This window comes from Balaenoptera borealis, assembly GCF_965194805.1.
Source record: "Balaenoptera borealis genome assembly, chromosome: 14".
Taxonomy (NCBI): Eukaryota; Metazoa; Chordata; class Mammalia; order Artiodactyla; family Balaenopteridae; genus Balaenoptera; species Balaenoptera borealis.
In genome coordinates, this window is record NC_138875.1 from 62362253 (window position 1) to 62381330 (window position 19078).

Here is a 19078-nt window from a genome sequence, read left to right on the forward strand (position 1 = left end):
GCACTGGGCTTGGGTTTGCCCTCGGGCCTGGGAGGAGGCTAGGTCTTGTCGGCAGTGACCTGGAGGTTAGAAGACCTTCTCTACCACTCATCCCGTAGGACAGCGGCTTCAGGCTTGATCTCACTCCCTGCACTTTGCTCTACTGCTGTGGGGGCGAAAGAAGCCCCAAACTCAAGGGCAGGCCCTTGCATAGCTGGTTCACAAACACTGTATCCAGGCAGAGTGAGGAGTTGGAGGGTATTCGTTTCTTGTGGCAGGTAACAAATGACCACGACCGGTGTGCTTACAACAACGGAAATTTATTCTCGCAGCTCTGGAGGCCAGAAGTCCAAAGTCAAGCTGTGGGCTGAGCAGTGCTCCCTCCAGAGGCTCCAGGGGAGACTCGGCTCCTGTGCTGGCCCAGCTGCTGATGGCCGCATCACCCCACCTCTGCCTCGTGGTCACCCTCCATCCTCCTCTTCTGTGTGCAGTCTCTGTCTCTGTCTTTCAAGGACACTGGTGATCGGGTTTGAGCCCATCCAGATAATCCAGGATAAAATTCCTATCTTTCACTTAATGGAATTAGGAATTAGGACCTGGTGTCTTCGGGTGGCCATTATTCACCCAAAGCAACTACAAAAGGTAAGAAGTGTTTGCTTTGTTTAATTCAATCTTCTCTTATTACATCTGATGTCTTGGTCTGCTCAGGTAGCCATACCTGGATGGTTTAAACAACAAAAATTTTATTTATTTTCTCACAGTTCTGGAGGCTGGAAGGTCAAGCTGAAGGGACCAGCATAGTCGGGCTCTGGTGAAGCCTCTCCTCCAGGCTAACCGACAGCCACCTTCTCCCTGTTTCCAGTCTTTTTTTGTTCATGCTTGAGGAGAGGGAGCAGGGTCTCTGGCATCTCTCTTTATAAGGGCACTAATCCCACTGTGAGGCCCCATCCTCATGACCTCATCCAATCCTAATTACCTCCCAGAGACCTGTCTCCAAATACCATCATGTTGAGGGTTAACGTTTCAACGTGTGAATTTTGAAGGGACACATACAGCCCAAAACACCTAACTATGTGCTCACACTTGAACTAAAAATGCATAACTACCAACTCCAAGAAGGGAAATAATCCAGGACCCCAGACTCATCCTCAAGTCTCTCAATCCAGGTCCATCAGACACAGAACCAGCTGAGTGAAGAACGGATTTCTTTTCTCTTTCCAGAGGGAAAACGGCACAGCAGGCTTGCAGGCACTTTGCTGAGGGTGGGATAAACACTTCACAGGACAAAAGCTTATGTCACTAAAATGTTTTCCCCCAGACCTGCTGGGATCTCACTCCCTTCCAGCTAATGACACAGCTATAATGAAAAAGTACAAATATCCTTTAAATTACCCTGTTTTATAACATCTAGGTCGTAATAGCTCTTGAGACCCAGAGGTTTCATAACTTTCCTAAGAATTCCAGACCATATGTTACACATTTCTCTCTGCAATTTTACATTCTGGATATACATCTGGGCCTAATCCGAAAACATCATGTACTCATTCTGCAGGGCAATAAATTTTATGACAAACTGAAGAATGCAAAACCATAATCTAACATTAAAGCATATATTATTCACTTCTAAATAGTTTAGCCACTTATCCTCAGAGATCAGTAACGCAGCCACAGAAGCCAACTTCCCTCCCTGCTTTCTGAACAGCGAGGTTCAATAATATCCATCCTTCTTACACGTTTCCGTGGTCTGTGAAAAGAAGAGGAAATCAACTACTTATATTAGGCAGTGCCTGTGAAGATGACTACAGAATACATGTTAAAGCATCCTAAATGAGACAGAGACAGAGAGAGAGACAGAGATAGAGACAGACACAGAGACAGAGAGAGTAGAGTGTGTTGCAAAGACTTGGAACAAACCAGGAAGACATTCCTGGAGCCAGCTGGCCCTGCAGTGGAACCTTTAAACTGTTTGCAAAATGTGCTTTCTACTATTTATGGAGAAATTTCCCTAAAGATATCGCCCAATTCTTTTCGTGATCATTTAGACCATCTTCTGTCTTTAAGGAAATAAAAGTCATGCATCATTTAAAAATAAGTCATAAACAACAGAGATTAAAATCTCTAGAGCTCTTTGTTTTCTCTGAGAGGGGAGCTATACTTTCAAATACACCACGTTTTGCTTGCGATAAACACACCATCAACCTGCCTCCTTTCCTTCCCTGTCCATGGGGGTCTCTCCTTCGTTCCTAAACTGTTTGTTTATTGCTGAGTGCAATGAAGATGGACTCTTCTTTTTGGATGTGTTTTCTTTCTTTCTGTAAAGAGCACAGGAGACTCTGATGAGCACAAGGGGAAAAATAATTCATAAATCTAACATTCATAATGCGGCAACTTTTAGACAATTAACTATTAGGATACACAGAAAGAATCGACTTGCTTTTTAAGAAGAACCACGTGGGATTTCTGTATCATAACCTTAAGTGTTCTTTTATGAGCTTCGCTGGGAGCTATTCTGATACGACATTTGTAAGGAGCCTGCACGTGATTGCCTCGATTGGTAGGAATACGTTGCATTAAGGGCCGCTCCCAGCCCAAGGATGGGTTGCGTTCCCATGGCTCTCTCCTAACTTGATTGTTTGCCATTAAGACTCTTCTGCAGGTAACCGCATGGTGGGGAGACTCCCTGGTCAGCCCGCAGAAACCCTTTTAATCCTGACCAGGGCCGTGACTCCTCCAGCCGTGGCTTCAGCAAAGAGGCAACAGCCAGAAAAGTCTAGATGTGCTGCCTACTGGCTCATAAATCAAGGACCTGTGACCGAGGGCTGCTGTCCGGGCTGCCTCTTTGCTGACACAGGTCCTCCGTGGTTGCAAAAGCCCTGAAGTTGTCACAAACACCAAGATGTCTCAGAACCACAAGATGGGTGAGATAACATCGTCTCAATAAGGACCAGTATCTTTCTGTTGGTGGAAATACAAAAAAAGGAAAATTGGTTTCATTATATTTTTAAATACATTACTTAAAAATGAAAAAGAGTGTGTTGTCACAATAGTGACTATTAAATAATTTCATAAGCCAAATTACAGATGAAGAATACATTTATCTATAGAATACATGGCATTTCTCACCATGGAAGTACAGAGGTCTTTATGTGAACAAAGCTTTTTAAAGTGATAAAAGTATGTGCTAATAACCACTGACGGAAGACAGAAATGTTTTAAAGGCAAACATTTACCACTGAGTTAGCGGCTCCCGACTGGTGTCAGGCCGCCTGTGCTGTGGTTTTCTGATCACTATTGCCTGTATCATCATTTTCTATTTACTATAGTCCACTCCTAAGTGAAAACACAGTTACTACATAAACCACAAAAGCCTCTTGTTATCCTTCTCAGGCGGGCATTAATAATGCATCCTGACATCCTGTTCATAAATGCAAGTGCACTTACATACTTCACATTAACCGTGGAGGCCTCCCAATGCCCGGGGCCCTCTGGCATCCATCAGAGCTAAGAGAGTTGGAGCGTCCCGGCCTCAACCCATCACCTGTGTCACCGCCAGTAACAACCGCCCCCAGTATTTCTCGGTCCCCCATCTGCCCCACTGTCACCCAAACATTGGGTCTAATCGGTTAACCTCTTTCAAAGAAGGGATAATTATTTTAATAATTATATTCAAAATGTGATCAATTATATTACAGCCTTGGAAAGTCAAGGCTGCAAGTAAAACACTCTAGACATTTACTAAAAGCTACAATATCCATAGCAAATAAAGTAAATATTTTTCCATGGAACATCCTTCTTACTATTTCAAGACAATCCTGATTATCCACCCCCTTTTCCCCAAAATAATTGATTTTAAATAACATTCTTCTGTTTAGACTCAACTGAAGTTATTGTAAGGAAAGGGAATGAGTGCCCTTGATTATATCCACACCCTTGCTCTTGTCACAGACCAAGACCTTCCACCTCACACAGAACCCACCAGAGCATCTCCCTGCTTTATTCCTATCCTCCTCTCTACCCTCCCAATGCTTGTGGCCCTTTATTCATGGTTATTTTGCATCCTATACATTGTCCTTTTTCCTTCCTTCTCTGTCTCTCTCTTTTCCTTCCTTCCTCTCTCCCTGCCTCCCTTCCTTCCTCCCTCTCCCTTTCTCTCTCTCTCTCCCCCCCTTTTTTTTTCTTTCTTTTTTTCTTTTGTAACCAAGGACTGCAAAGTCAGACAGGCCTGGGTCTGACGCCAGATCCATCATTTACAAGCTGTGCAACTTCCAAAAAGTTTATCCTGACTTTTAGTAACTTCATCAGTAGATCTGGAAAGAATACTTCTGTTGCAATTTTTTTGTGACGCTTAAATAAAATTACACATGTGAAAGCATCTAGCACAGCCGGGGACATAAAAAGAGGTTCCTTACCTTTCACCTCTGCTTATCTTTCTTTCTGTGGATCTGGTATTTTCCCTCCATTGGACTACGCAATTTAACTTGAGTTGAGAAATTTAATACCAGTTCTGATCAATAGTTAACAAAATCACCTCTAATTTTCCGTTTCATATTACAGTTGCTGCCTCCTCAATTGATATCAATGTATGGTAAGAGCATCGCAGGAAAAATGATAATAAAAAGAATTCACACTTCATATTCCTACATTCACGGCCAAAGCCACCCTGCCCTCATCAATGCCACACTAGCAATCTTTAATTGAACTTCACAAATCCCTTTAAAATCCATATGAGTAAGAAACCTCTGCGGTCCTGCACGTTCAGTTAGAAGAACTTATATTAAGATACAACAGACAGTAAAGTTAGCTGTGAATTTCCACCATATTTCTTGTGACTTGAATAGTTAAGCTCCACACTGGCAATGACATTAGGTTTTTAGTAGCATCATCTAGACACATCCGTCATATGGAAATGCTTTTCCTGACCACTAAGATCGCATAAACAAAATGGGATGTGCAAATAATGGCACAAGAAGACCGTTATCTTCCAGGGGTCTTGCTCAGCGATCAGTAAGTGTGTGTTCCCCTTACTAACTAATTCAGAGGCTCTGAACATTAGGACAAAACCTGGAAGTCATCTACCCAGGTACCCATTCAAGGCAGAAACTCGCCGGGCCCCTCCCCAGGATCTTAGGGGAAATCTCTAAGAAGGAAGATATTTAGTGTCTTGTTTTGTTGTGTTTTTCTAGATGATGAAATGCCTACGTGATGAAAAGTAAATCCAAAATGATCTTAATAAACAGTGAATGGTTGTGAAAGTGGCAAAGTTTCATCAGAAGCAAGTTTAAGGTTTTGGAGTAAAATTATCTGAGAGTTATATAAGAAATGTGTATTTGGCTTCTATTTCACATAGAGCATATTTCAGAGCTAATACACCTCGATCTGCTCCTCAAGGAGCATTCGTTCCTGGAAAAGCAGGGGAGGATACTGTGGAGATGAATTCAATGAGAGGAAAAACTTCCCGAAGTTTAAATACAAGTGCAAATGTGCATTTGGGGTTGTGGTTTGAATATTTAAAAACTGGAAGAATCTAAAAATATTTCAGGAAAAAGTCACATCCTCATGTCGGCTGTTCTGCATCCTTGTTGCTCTCATCTGACAAATTTCAGGTAGAATAGAGTTCTATATTCACCGGCAGCAATATTATTAATTAGATTTTTTCCACTCATAGGCATCTCTCTAAGTCAGTTAGAAAGGTTCTCTCTTTCCTTGAGGGTACCTAGGTGGATTCACTTGTAAAAGTCTAACCCAGATACCAACAGATTAGAAAAATGTCCTCAGTTTATTTCAGTCAATTAAGGATAATTTATTCATGGAGTACTCAGAAGGAAAAAAAAGCATTCATTACCCCCATTCGACAAAGTGTTTATTAAGTGTTTTCCACATGCCAAGCACTGTTTTAACCACTTCAAACTGAACGTGAGCAGAAGTCCCAGGGCTCACGGGGCTCTTAATGTGCAGTCTGAAGGGCTAATTCTGGCCCCCAGTCGGCTGCAAACTTGCTGAGGGGACCAGGTAGGACCCTTCACACGTGGGGACCTTGGGCTTCTTGTGGATAAAGTGAAGAAGCTCTCAGCTCTAAACTTCCATGTTTCTGTGCTCTGAATAGTCCAAATAGAAAACGCCTCACATAGGTGAAGATGATCCTGGTAGTAAGAAATATTTTCCCATTTAAGGAGATGAATTTCTGCATACCCATTCCATTCTCTTCCAAACCCCTGCAGAGATTATAAAGGTAAGTGATCCATGTCCCAAGGATACAATGTGGACAAGTCTAAACTGGCTTTAAACTCACTAACCTTAAATCCTAAGCAACTGATTCATAGACCTGCCATAGAATTATTTTCACGGGCAAAAAGGAAAAAAAAAACCTAAATGAAACGTAATATTTACTATGTGAAACAATTCAACTAGTCAAAAGATTTGAAAGGTTTAAGTCACATCACCATTATCAAACCAAAATATGCAGTACTCACTAGAATATAAATTCTGTGAGGGCAGGGATTTGTGTTTGTTTTCTGCAGTCGCCTGATCCTGACGGCTTAAACACTACCTGCATATAGTAGACACAGTAAATGTATGTTGATTTAATATTTTTAATGTAGATATAAAACATATATTTTGTATATCTACATGTACTTGGATGAATTGCCAATTAACATAAGTCAATTGGTAACTCCAAACTATGGGGGATGAGTGGTAATTCGAAGTAAAGACTTGGATGCTTAATGAGTATCTTCTTTTTCTAATCCAAGTAGAAAGAGGTTTCCTGAAGCAGCCAATATTACAAGAGCTGCTTCAAAAAAGGAAAGTGGGAGTTGGGAAAAGATTTCAGTGGTTATTAACTGTAGAGTTTTCCAAGCCAAAGGGAAGGTGATCTAGGAAAAATCACAGAGGAGAGACTGAGATTAATATGCTGCCTGTCTCTTCATGCTCCTTGACAATAGGGTTTTAATGGGTTTATCTCATATCTTCAGTATTTACCATGTCCTTAAAAGATTGTATGGGGCTGAATACATGTATGATTAAAGGATACCTGGATGAATGAATGAGTGAATAAGAGAGAGATACATTCCATCAAACAAACCAAGAATGAGTCAGGAATCCCAGAATCTGAATAATAGAGCCATGCACATGTATTTGATGACACCAGCACAAGAGAAAAGTTGCTTTACTGCTCCACTTCGTCTCACATTTAGGAGAAAAGACCAATTGAGTGTAAATTTGGCAACATCTTCCTACACTCTGAGTCTTAGCAAAGATCGACCTGTCGTGTAGACCGATGCCAGCCACATCAAGCTACATTTCTAACATCTAACTCGTGGAGGATCACTGGTGATCACGAGGCTTTGTTCAGCCATTCTCCTCAAGTCGTTATGCTTATTCAGCATCAAAAATGTTAGTTTTTAATACAGCTTAAATATTTACAGAATCAATTACGTTCACGGACAGTGCAAGGTGTGAAAAAGTTGACAATAATTGGGACCCAAGTTCCTCTCAGGAAAGAAGCTACCTTGATATGCGGTGTACAAGGTAAGACCTGGGTGTTGAATTTCACCAAGTTTTCAGAAAAGGCATATTTGCTCCGTTTGAGACAAATAGAAGAAGGAGAGTCTTATGGCTCTTGGGGGATAAAGGGGAGCGTTGGGTATCTGAGACCAGGAGCCCCCAGGAAGAGGGTGAGAACAGTCTTGCTGGAAGGCAAGGGGACTCCTGAAGAACAGGGATGCAACGGGCAGCCCTGAGGGGACCCCAGAACCAGGAGGACCAAAATTAAGCCTTAATTATAGTCTATTACACTCATATTTGTGTTCCTGGCATTATTTTTAATGGAAACTGATAAAGAGACTAAGACTTCCCTACTGGTGTAGAACCAATACCCCAGATGGGGAAGACAAGCCCCCAGAGAGCACCATGGGGACAGGCTCAGTGAGCACACAGAAACCTTGGGGAGAGCTTTGGGAATCACAGGGATTCAAGACAATCTACTCAAAACCACAAATGGCTGGGAGACGCCAACTGACTTGCTTGTCCATGGGTTTGCTTCACAGTATATTTACAGGAAAAATTTCTTTTCATACTGTTAGTTTGAGATGTTCACATTCTGATCTTCCTAACTCTCTTTGACTCACTGCCCTTGAGATACGGTCTTATGTCCATTCAGTACCAACCTTTTATTTATTTTTGCTCTCACATACTGCTAGAACCACGACCCATCTTCCAATCACTTCCGATGCTCTGATCTCTTGCAGGTTCTTTGCTAAGCCCCATCCTTGACTAGGTTTACATCAGAGCTCGACAGCAAGTAAAGACAGAAACCTAAATCATTCCCAAGAAATGTAACATGATGCTGAGCACAAAGACCAAAAGATAAAATTCTAGAAGAAGCCAGAATAGACGATCGTAATGTGAACAGTCATATCACAGTATTTGAGATGCGGCGTTGGCGTCAATAATACTTCTTGGAAACTTTAACTCAAAAAAATTGAATCATATGTCCTACATTCACCTTCATTGTGAAGAGTTTATATACATGCTTCAACAAATATTTTGTTGCACATTAAATGGGAAATACCACAAATTAGAAATGGAAGAAAAAGTTAGAATTTGAAATAAAAGGAATTTACTTATACCACAGTGAGACTTAAGGAGATGTATGTGAAAATTTGGGTCCAAAAAAAAAAAAAAGGCTGCGCATGCAAAACCTAGCCAATGGATTTTATTATAAGAATTCCTGAAGCATTTAAAATATTTACCAGGAAATTCGATTGTCTAAGCCAGTTAGTCAATGGGGCTAGCAAACCATAGAAAACTGTCTTCAAATACAGCTGCCAGATTGTAAATGATTGACAGACATTGCTGCAGACAACTGGCGTGTGATAAGAATAAGGATGGTTTTCACTTAGGTGATGAGTCAATTACTTCTGGAATAGATGTGGGAAATCAGGAGCTTCTTAGGATTGGTTGGAAGGTTTTTTGTAGGGGATAGATGACCACAGTAGTGAGAAAGCCTGGTGTATCCCACTGCTTTCCATTCTTCCCAGGCTCCCAGAGAGATGACATTTCCCAACCCTGGTGTCAGGGTGTGACAGTAGTGTGCAATGATGTTCACCCCTTCCAAGCCTCCTAGGAGATTCCCCTGAGCAATTATCAACTCTCCCTCTGCCCCTGACTCAGGGCCAGAGGCACAGCATCCAGCAGAGGACCCTGAGGCCTTGGAAGCAGCCAAGTCTCCTAGGAAGGAGACGGGTCCCACATTGCAGTGTGAACACTGGCATCAAACACAAGGCCATAAAGTTGATTTCTACAGCGCTGTGCCATGGTACATATGGGGGCTTGTTATTATTGCCTGTATCTGTCTTGAGTAATACAGTTTGTTGCTCTGAAAAAATGTATCATTTAATGCAGTGCCTTTCAAACTGGTGTCTCCATATGGTGAAATGCTATTCAGCGATTTTAATAAAAGAAATATTAAGCCATGTGAAGACATGGTTGAATCTTAAACTCACATTGCAAAGTGAAGGAAGCCAGGCTGAAAAGGCTGCACACTGAAGATTCCATTTCTGTGACACTCTGTAAAAAGAAAAGCTACCCAGATGCTAAACGCATCAGTGGTTGCAGGCGTTTGGGGGTGGGGTGAGGGAGGCAGAACAGATGAAGAGGGGGATATTCTAGGGTGATAAAATATCTGTAGGGGTTGATATGTGACCCTATCCATGTGTCAAAACCCCTAAAACTTTACAGCGAAAAGAAGGAACCTAACGTACATAAATTTTCTAACAAATCAATGAGTAGATAAAGGCACCACAGGATGGAGTGCGGACTGTGATGAAGCCATCTGACTGCACCACAGAGAATGAAACAAACTCACTGTAGGGGCGGGGGATGAAGGAGCTGGCCTCCCTTTGGAAATTACTGGAGTCTGCAAGACGGAAGGCGAGATGAACTGTGTGTAAACACCGTGCCCTAGTTCATTAGTCCTTTCCCACAGAAGAATAAGGTGACAGTTCCAAAGTCACGTAACCAGTACACGGAAACAGAAGAACAAAGTTCCCTGCGGCAGATGCTGGGAACCAGGTTACTCAGTGTTGGGGGGAGGGTTACAGACAAGCAAAGGGAGCAGCGGATGATGCCCCGTGTGGTGACGGATCAGAGCTGAAGACGTCAGTACGAGCTCACGCTTGGATTACCATCTATAGTGGAACTACTGGGCTCAGCAGAACGACGGGCCTGCAAAGCTGGGGGCAAACCTCTGCTTCCCAGCTCTTCCTCCCGAGTGTTCCAGGTGGGGTCACCCCATCTGCTAAGTAGGAAGGAGGCTGAAGATGTTAATGCTAGCCTAGATGAAAGTCGATAACCCTCAGGCCCCTAGGCGTTCAGGCAATTCTATTCTAAAGCACTGACATTTTGTCTTGTTTAGCAATAGAAATTGTAGGTGCAATCTGGGTCCCGTTCCACTAGATCAAGAGAAGGAAAAGAAAAACTTTGAGAAGTTGGGAAGATGTTTGTGTAAATTACAGTATTCTTTCCCTCTTCTCTGTATTTCCCAGTATAGCTTACAGTTGATCTGATGGGGACCCACCTTCATGTTACACATTTATTTAGAAATGCAAGCCATCCTTTTAATCCTTTGCCCGCCCCCCCCCCCACCCCGCAGTTTAGTAAGCAGGTGCTTTCATGGTCCATCCCAGTTTTCTAATAATCCACTGCTCTGTGATGTTTAAAATACATAAGTCTATTGTATACGGTATTCTTAGCCCATTGTTGCCCTGCATCCTCAGTAAAATGTGTGTCTTGACATGAAGATATAGAAGTAGATGATCTAAACTGAAATAATATTTTCTTCTAATCATCTGATGATATGAGAAACAACTGCTTCCATTACCAAATCCAAAATAAAGGTCAATCACATTCAAAACCCTCTGTATCCTACTGTGGCCACAGCCAGTGTGGTCCAATCCACTTGCCTGCCTGGCTCCTCTGACTAAATAGCAGCCTCTGGTCTATAGTCAACCTGTTGACACACTGAACAAATTTAGTCTCGCGTTGAGCCTGAGAGTGGTCAGTGGGATCTGCCTCTCTTCTGCCCGTTGCTGAATTGCTTGAATGTCCCCAGGACCGATCATCTGCTGCTCCCAAGAGGCCACCTCCAGGGAGGACCAGGACATTCACTGTAGATGCCAGTGCGCTTCCAAGGATGGAAGGAGTTTACTGCTGAGTATCAGGATGCCCTGCTTGGACTCTTCCCTTCTCGAATCTGCATCTATTATCCATTGCTGCACAACCAATTAGCCCCCAAAACAGCGTTTAAAAATAGGTACGTGCTATCTCACAGTTTCTGAAGATAAGGAATTCAGCCGCTCTGCTAAACGACGATCTGCCCCTTCAAGTTCCTAACGCCAGTGTCTGACCAGGGAGGGGATTGTGAAGTGGCTCAAGGCAGGGACGCCACTAACTCATCGTTTTTACCCCCTGCAGTATAGTTTTTTATGAGTAAACCCGTCTCAAGTTTCTTCCTGCTTCTGGTCCTTTTCCAATCTTTGGCCAGTTTTTGTCATTGTTGTCTATGGGAAGAAACATTCAACCTCTTTATTTTTTTTTTTTTTTATTATTTTTTTTAATATTTCCAAATCTTTGCCAACACTTGTCACTTGTTATTTTTCTTTTTTATTTATTTATTTATTTATTTATTTATTTATTTATTTATTTATTTTTGGCTGTGTTGGGTCTTCGGTTCGTGCGAGGGCTTTCTCTAGTTGCGGCAAGCGGGGGCCACTCTTCATCGCGGTGCGGGGACCGCTCTTCATCGCGGTGCGCGGGCCTTTCACTATCACGGCCCCTCCCGTTGCGGGGCACAGGCTCCAGACGCGCAGGCTCAGTAGTTGTGGCTCACGGGCCCAGCTGCTCCATGGCATGTGGGATCTTCCCAGACCAGGGCTCGAACCCGTGTCCCCTGCATTAGCAGGCAGATTCTCAACCACTGCGCCACCAGGGAAGCACTCAACCTCTTTATACAACCATTTACTCTGTCCATTTAGTTTTAATTATTTCTTAAATTTCACACTGATTACTTTGATCAGTGAGTTAAAGTGTTTTTTTAAACCTTCAAAAGTATGGGGGAATTAATTTTATTTTGTTATTGATTTCTAGCTTAATAGCACTATGGTCAGCTAGAATATTTTGCATGACACTAAATTTTTTTGCTCTCTTTGATATTTCCTTTATGGTTTCCTACGTGGTCTATTTTTACAAATCTATTCTTTGCGTGCTTGAAAAGAATGTTGTTTAAATCTTGAGTGCATGCGTGTATTCAATCACCCGTGTTTTTTTAAATGCTTTTCATTCTTACTAATTTATTTTGTACTTGAACTATTTCTTACTGAGAGAATTGTGTTTAAAAATTTCAGTTCTTCTGACAAAGGATTAATCTCCAAGATTTACAAGCAGCTCATGCAGCTCAATAACAAAAAAACAAACAACCCAATCCAAAAATGGGCAGAAGACCTAAATAGACATTTCTCCAAAGAAGATATACAGATTGCCAACAGACACATGAAAGAATGCTCAACATCATTAATCATTAGAGAAATGCAAATCAAAACTACAATGAGGTATCATCTCACACCGGTCAGAATGGCCATCATCAAAAAATCTAGAAACAATAAATGCTGGAGAGGGTGTGGAGAAAAGGGAACACTCTTGCACTGTTGGTGGGAATGTAAATTGATACAGCCACTATGGAGAACAGTATGGAGGTTCCTTAAAAAACTAAAAATAGAACTACCATACGACCAAGCAATCCCACTACTGGGCATATACCCTGAGAAAACCATAATTCAAAAAGAGTCATGTACCAAAATGTTCACTGCAGCTCTATTTACAATAGCCAGGACATGGAAGCAACCTAAGTGTCCATCATCGGATGAATGGATAAAGAATATGTGGCACATATATACAATGGAATATTACTCAGCCATAAAAAGAAATGAAATGGAGGTATTTGTAATGAGGTGGATGGAGTTAGAGTCTGTCATACAGAGTGAAGTAAGTCAGAAAGAGAAAAACAAATACAGTATGCTAACACATATATATGGAATCTAAGGAAAAAAAAAAAAGGTCATGAAGAACCTAGTGGCAAGACGGGAATAAAGACACAGACCTACTAGAGAATGGACTTGAGGATATGGCGAGGGGGAGGGGTGAGATGTGACAGGGTGAGAGAGTGTCATGGACATATATACACTACCAAATGTAAAATAGATAGCTAGTGGGAAGCAGCCGCATAGCACAGGGAGATCAGCTCAGTGCTTTGTGACCACCTAGACGGGTGGGATAGGGAGGGTGGGAGGGAGGAAGATGCAAGAGGGAAGAGATATGGGAACATATGTATATGTATAACTGATTCACTTTGTTATAAAGCAGAAACTAACACACCATTGTAAAGCAATTATACTTCAATACAGATGTTTAAAAAAAAAAATTTCAGTTCTTCCGTGCTTACCCTTAAATTTTATATTCACCCTTGAATTTATCCATATATTTGATTAATATTCTGTCAAGTTATTAAATGTCTTTATCCTCCTCCCAAATAGTACAAGATCTTAATTTGCATTATATCTGCCTGGTTTTTATTCCTCCAAATATTGTCATTATTATCTTTGTTCTATGTTGTCAATACTTTCTTGCTTGTTTGATTACATATGATCTATTTATTTTTGCTCTGTGTCGATCAAAATGTTTCATGAATATTTGGGAGCAAGAATTTAAAGTTTACAAAATTCGAAAGCAATAAGTACATTGTCTCAGGCACCTTTTAAAAACATAACTGTATCTTCAATTCAAACTATTTGAGGAATGTAAGGATGAAAATTAAGAAGAATATAATTTCAGCTCCAAATAGATTCTCTGAAGTAAAAAATTTATTTATCATCACTTTTATTTGTTTTATAACAGTAATTTAAAAATTAAGTCTTTCTCCCATTGTTTATTAGAAAATCATTTCTCAGAAGTAATTTCTGCTAATAATTTTGCGCATGTCCTTACAGAAATTTTCTTTGAAATACCAATCATGATATATAGTCAACACACACTTAGATTTACCCATATAAGTACCACTTTCTTAATCATCATTCACTATTCCTGGACTGTCATTTCCCGGAATGAATGTCTCATTCATTCTTCAAAACTCAGCTTACACACCATTTCCTCCAGAATTACCCCAGTATGATTTAGATGACTTCGTTCTGTGTCCCATTACATTCTTTACACATTGATTGAATTGTCTATCCCCTCCATAACGTTATTGGTGGCAAAGATGGTGTTTTATTCTACTTCTGAGCCTCCGTTCCTGGGTACACAATAGTCGCTAAATAAATGTTTGTTAGATGCATGAATGGCAAGTGAATGCAACCCATGAAAACTTCCCATTAGTCTACCTAGTGCCTGGGCTTTCCGTGCATGATGCCAGGGGTGCTAGCTGTGGCCTCGATAACAAATGATTAGAATTCTTAAATCATTTCCATCGGATAATTTGTAGTTAGGCATGAAGATATTGCAAAGTAAAGGTACTAGCCTCCAGATAAGAAAATCTGGACCCAGGTCCTGATTCCCCAGAAGCTCACCATACATAACGTACGTATAATTACATGATAATTCTGTTTCCCAATACTTTGTCACTCATAATGTGGTGATACTTCTAGTAACTGCTTCCACAGTTGCTCACGTTATAAGAGAAAATGTCTCTTTTTTAATTTTTAAATTTTTTTTATTGGAGTATAGTTGCTTTACACTGCTGTGTCAGTTTCTGCTGTACAGCAAAGTGAATCAGCCATACAAATACATATATCCCCTCTTTTTCGGATTTCTTTCCCATTTAGGTCACCACAGAGCACCAAGTAGAGTTCCCTGTGCTATACAGCAGGTTCTCATTAGTTATCTATTTTATACATAGTAGTGTGTATATGTCAATCCCAATCTCCCAATTCATCCCCCCCCTTCCCCCTTCGTAGACATACATTTGTCCTCTACATCTGTGTCTCTATTTCTGCTTTGCAAATAAGATCATCTTTACCATTTTTCTAGGTTCCACATAAATATATGCGTTAATATACGATATTTGTTTTTCTCTTTCTGACTTACTTCACTCTGCATGACAGTCTCTAGGTGAGAAAACGTCATTTTTAAGTAGTTAATCACTTGACAGCTTCTGGATATCAAGTATATTGGTTGAAGTTTGCTTTGAAACTCCTTGGAAACAGTCAAAGAACTTGTCCGGGAAACAGGGAACTCTAGTTTCCAATCCACTGCATTGTTCTTCTTCACTTAGTCCTATAAGCAAGTCACTTCCTTTCACTCACAACTTGGAAAAGACGTGATTTGTGTGTTGGAAGATGGGGTTGACCCACGTCAAAGCTCTGACCACACAGGCAGTTGCAGAAACGTCACCCAATGTGGTCCCTGGGAACATGGGACCCCAGCCCACAGAGGAGAAGGAGGGTGGCTTCCACCGGCCCTGGCTCTGAGGGCTGTAGAGACATGTGGGGTTGAACTTGTGGTCGCTGCTGTGGTTGGAAGCAGTAAAAAGGTTTCATACGTTATTAACTTTCAACAGCTGGGCATTTTTAGCTCGAAAAATTACTGGAAGAGGCAGTCTTGCCATGAATTTCTTCTTTATCATGTTCCACTAGAGCGGAGGTCAGCAAACGTTTTCTCTACAGGCCGGATGAGGAAATAGTTTAGGCTTTGCAGGGTGGGTGTCTCTGTTGCAGGGACTTAATTCTAGAGTTTAAGGCAAAATCAGCCGGAGACAATATATAAACAGATGGGTGTGGCTGTGACCCAATAAAACTTTATTTATGGAAACAGAAGTCTGGATAATGTATCATTTTCATGTGTCATGAAATACTATTTTTCTTTTGATTTTTTTAATACCATTTGAAAAATGTAAAAATGATTCTTAGCTTGTGGACCATACGAAACAGGCCGTGGGGCAGATTTGGGCCCTGGGCCACAGCTCATCTGCTCCTGGGCTAGAGCTTCCTCTGGGCTCCGGCGCAGACGGCCTGGTTAAGTCTTCTGTGTGTCTCTGAGGCTCTGAGGTAGGCTGGGGAAGGCTTTCTTTTCTTCTGGAGCTCTGAAATTCTAGCCTGTTCCAGGACAGAGTTGATGTTGGCAGTCATGGTCCTAGTGCATCCCCGAGTATGTCAAAATGAGGCCACAGTCTTTAATTCAAGCTGTCAAGCTGCCACCCAAGCCACCCCCAGGAAATTTGTCCCTGCTGTCCACTCACCCCCAACCTCGTCTTCTCCACCCGGGAAGTTGTGGGTCAGGAGAGGATGAGAGGAATGCCCTCAGTCTGCCACCAGCTGACACGGTGTCAGCCGAGAGTGGGGCAAAGAAGACCCCAGCAGTGATGCCGTGAGGCCGCAGGAGGGGGACCGGGCTCTGCCTGCCTGTCCCCCAGGACCCGGAGCAGCTGAAGGTCAGGAAATGCAGAGGGATGCATTTCAGAGTGGAAGGAGCGTGGACTTGGATTTGAAACAACCAGAGTTACCTCTCACTGTGAACTCGGAGCAAATCGCTTCTTGATGTCAGACGTGAGAGTAAGATGCCCCCAGGCTCCAAGGGCATCAGACATGGCGGGAGCCTCGTTAATGACATTCGCTGGGTCCTGCAGTGTGTACATTTATCAGGTGCCTCACCCCGAACCCACGCTGGTCATGAAAACGAGAAGGGTGGAGTCTCTGTGCTCGTGGGATTTACAGTGCAGATGAGAAGGCAGAAAATTAAGCAGATAAAACAATAAAATATGAGGAGGGTCTGATAGAAGAAACTGGATTGTGCAGAGAACATATACCGAGAGGTCCAACTGGTCCCGGAGTCAGAGGAGGCCTCCCCAGGAGGTGCTGTCGAAGCCGAGGGCTGGAGAATTGAGAAGGACAAGCATTTGAAAGGTAACTCAAGACGGCCTCAGCAAATATTCCCCCCGACACCATGCTCTCAGGAGCCCAGACCCTGCTTATGTTTTTTAAGGAGGAAGAACAGCCTCATTAGAATAGTAAAGCCACAGCTAACCAGTCATGGGCTCCTGGGAGATGACCTCTTCTTTCTACCAAAACAGAGCAAAATTCAACTGCAGAGGAAAGACAGCTCTGCTCTCCCACAGCACAGAGAGGGTTAACGTTGAAACCTGACAAAGATCCATTTCCTTCAGGCTTCTACAAAGTTTGCAATTCAGGAATATCGATCTCTCTAAAGTAGATATTGGCCTTTAGTAAGCAAGAAAAGCAAAGCATAAACAATCTCTTCTCTGCCAAATAATTTTGTTTTATTATCTAAGCACCCCGCACCTTTGGGAAGGCTCTACACTGGCCATTCATTAGCACCTCCAGCAAGAATAGTGAAATACTTGGTAAAAAAGAAACAATTAAAAGTGCTTTCAGACACACAGAAAAAACAAACTAGTGGCTACCAGTGGTGAAAGGGGTGAGGGGTAAGATAGGAGAAGGGGATTAAGAGGTACAAACTACTAGGTATAAAATAAGATACAAGGATGTAATGTACAGCACAGGAAATACATACTCCATTTGAAATTATTAGATAATATTGGCTTATCTTTTAAAATACTGAATCACTAAAAAAAGTGCCTTACTAATGAGGTGTCAGATAATTGTGATTTTTAACTTTATGATTTCTAGTATTAATGATTTTAATTTTCTTGACTACCTATATCAGAAACCTCTAGACTATGGCGTCTTTAAAAATAGTTGATGATGATATGCTTGTCAACAATTCACAGTATTTGCTCTTTTCTTTGCCACCCCTTCCCCACCTCCACCCCCAGAGAGAAGTGTGTGTGTGTGTGTGTGTGTGTGTGTGTGTGTGTGTATGTTGGCAGGGGTGTGACTGTGTAGTTATTGAGTCTTAAACAAACAATCTCAATGCATCCAAGCCCCTTTTCTAAGCATCTAACCACATCCATACTAAATTTTTAACCACCCAATTCACACTACATTGCCTAATTATAGAAACAAGAAGTGATGATGAAATCATTTGAAGTTTCCTTTCACAGGATCTAGAAATATTTTTATAAAGAATGCTAATAACATTAAGGCCATTCAATAAAATAGGTATAAAACTAAGGGAACATTCCAATGTGATCACGAATTACTCACCATCAAGTCCTATTCTGAGCCCAGTTCTCTCATTTCAATTTAATGTGAAAAATCATTAAATTGCAGGGAGATTCAAAATGCACCAGAAAAGAATAAATTAGAGAGGAACAGAATGATGGCTGTTTCTCTTTTATAAGAACCAAAAGATTCATAAGCCCACTTTTAAAAATTCCATCTTTTCCCCACACATGAGGAACCCAATAATAAAGTAAGCTGAATCAGCAAAATCACTCCATCTAGGATGCAAAACCCATGCTTGGGGATGATGGGTCTGGGGCTGATCACTAACACTTAATTTAGTCTCCATTTCTCTCTGTTTTATGATGATCGGAGCAGGTGTAACCAAATTCCCTAGTGGAGTGAAGTACTCACTCCAGAGAACCCCCATCACCTGTTGATAACTTTCCTGTTGATAATTTTGCCAGGGGGACTTTCTTGTAAAGAAAGATTACATTTGCATCTGCATCAGCAGAAGAGTATAGTAAGTGTGTCAATTTATTTGTTTTTCAGTCAAGTATATTGGTAAGAGGTTTGTGGGGGCAATGGTTAAAGCTACTGAATGAAATTAATATTTATAAATTTATGTTGACCCCAGGTGTAACAACTGATCAAGAACTGATAGTATTTATGGTGATATTACTCCTAAAACAAACATTTGAAAGTTAAAATGATGCTGATATTCCCCTCACACCATAAACTCAAATATATGACAGATGGAGTAAAGCACTGTGTAAAAAAATTAAATTAGGGCTTCCCTGGTCGTGCAGTGGTTAAGAATCCTCCTGCCAATGCAGGGGACACGGGTTCCAGCCCTGGTCCGGGAAGATCCCACATGCCGCGGAGCAACTAAGCCCGTGCACCACAATTACTGAGCCTGCGCTCTAGAGCCCAGGAGCCACAACTACTGAGCGCACGTACCACAACTACTGAAG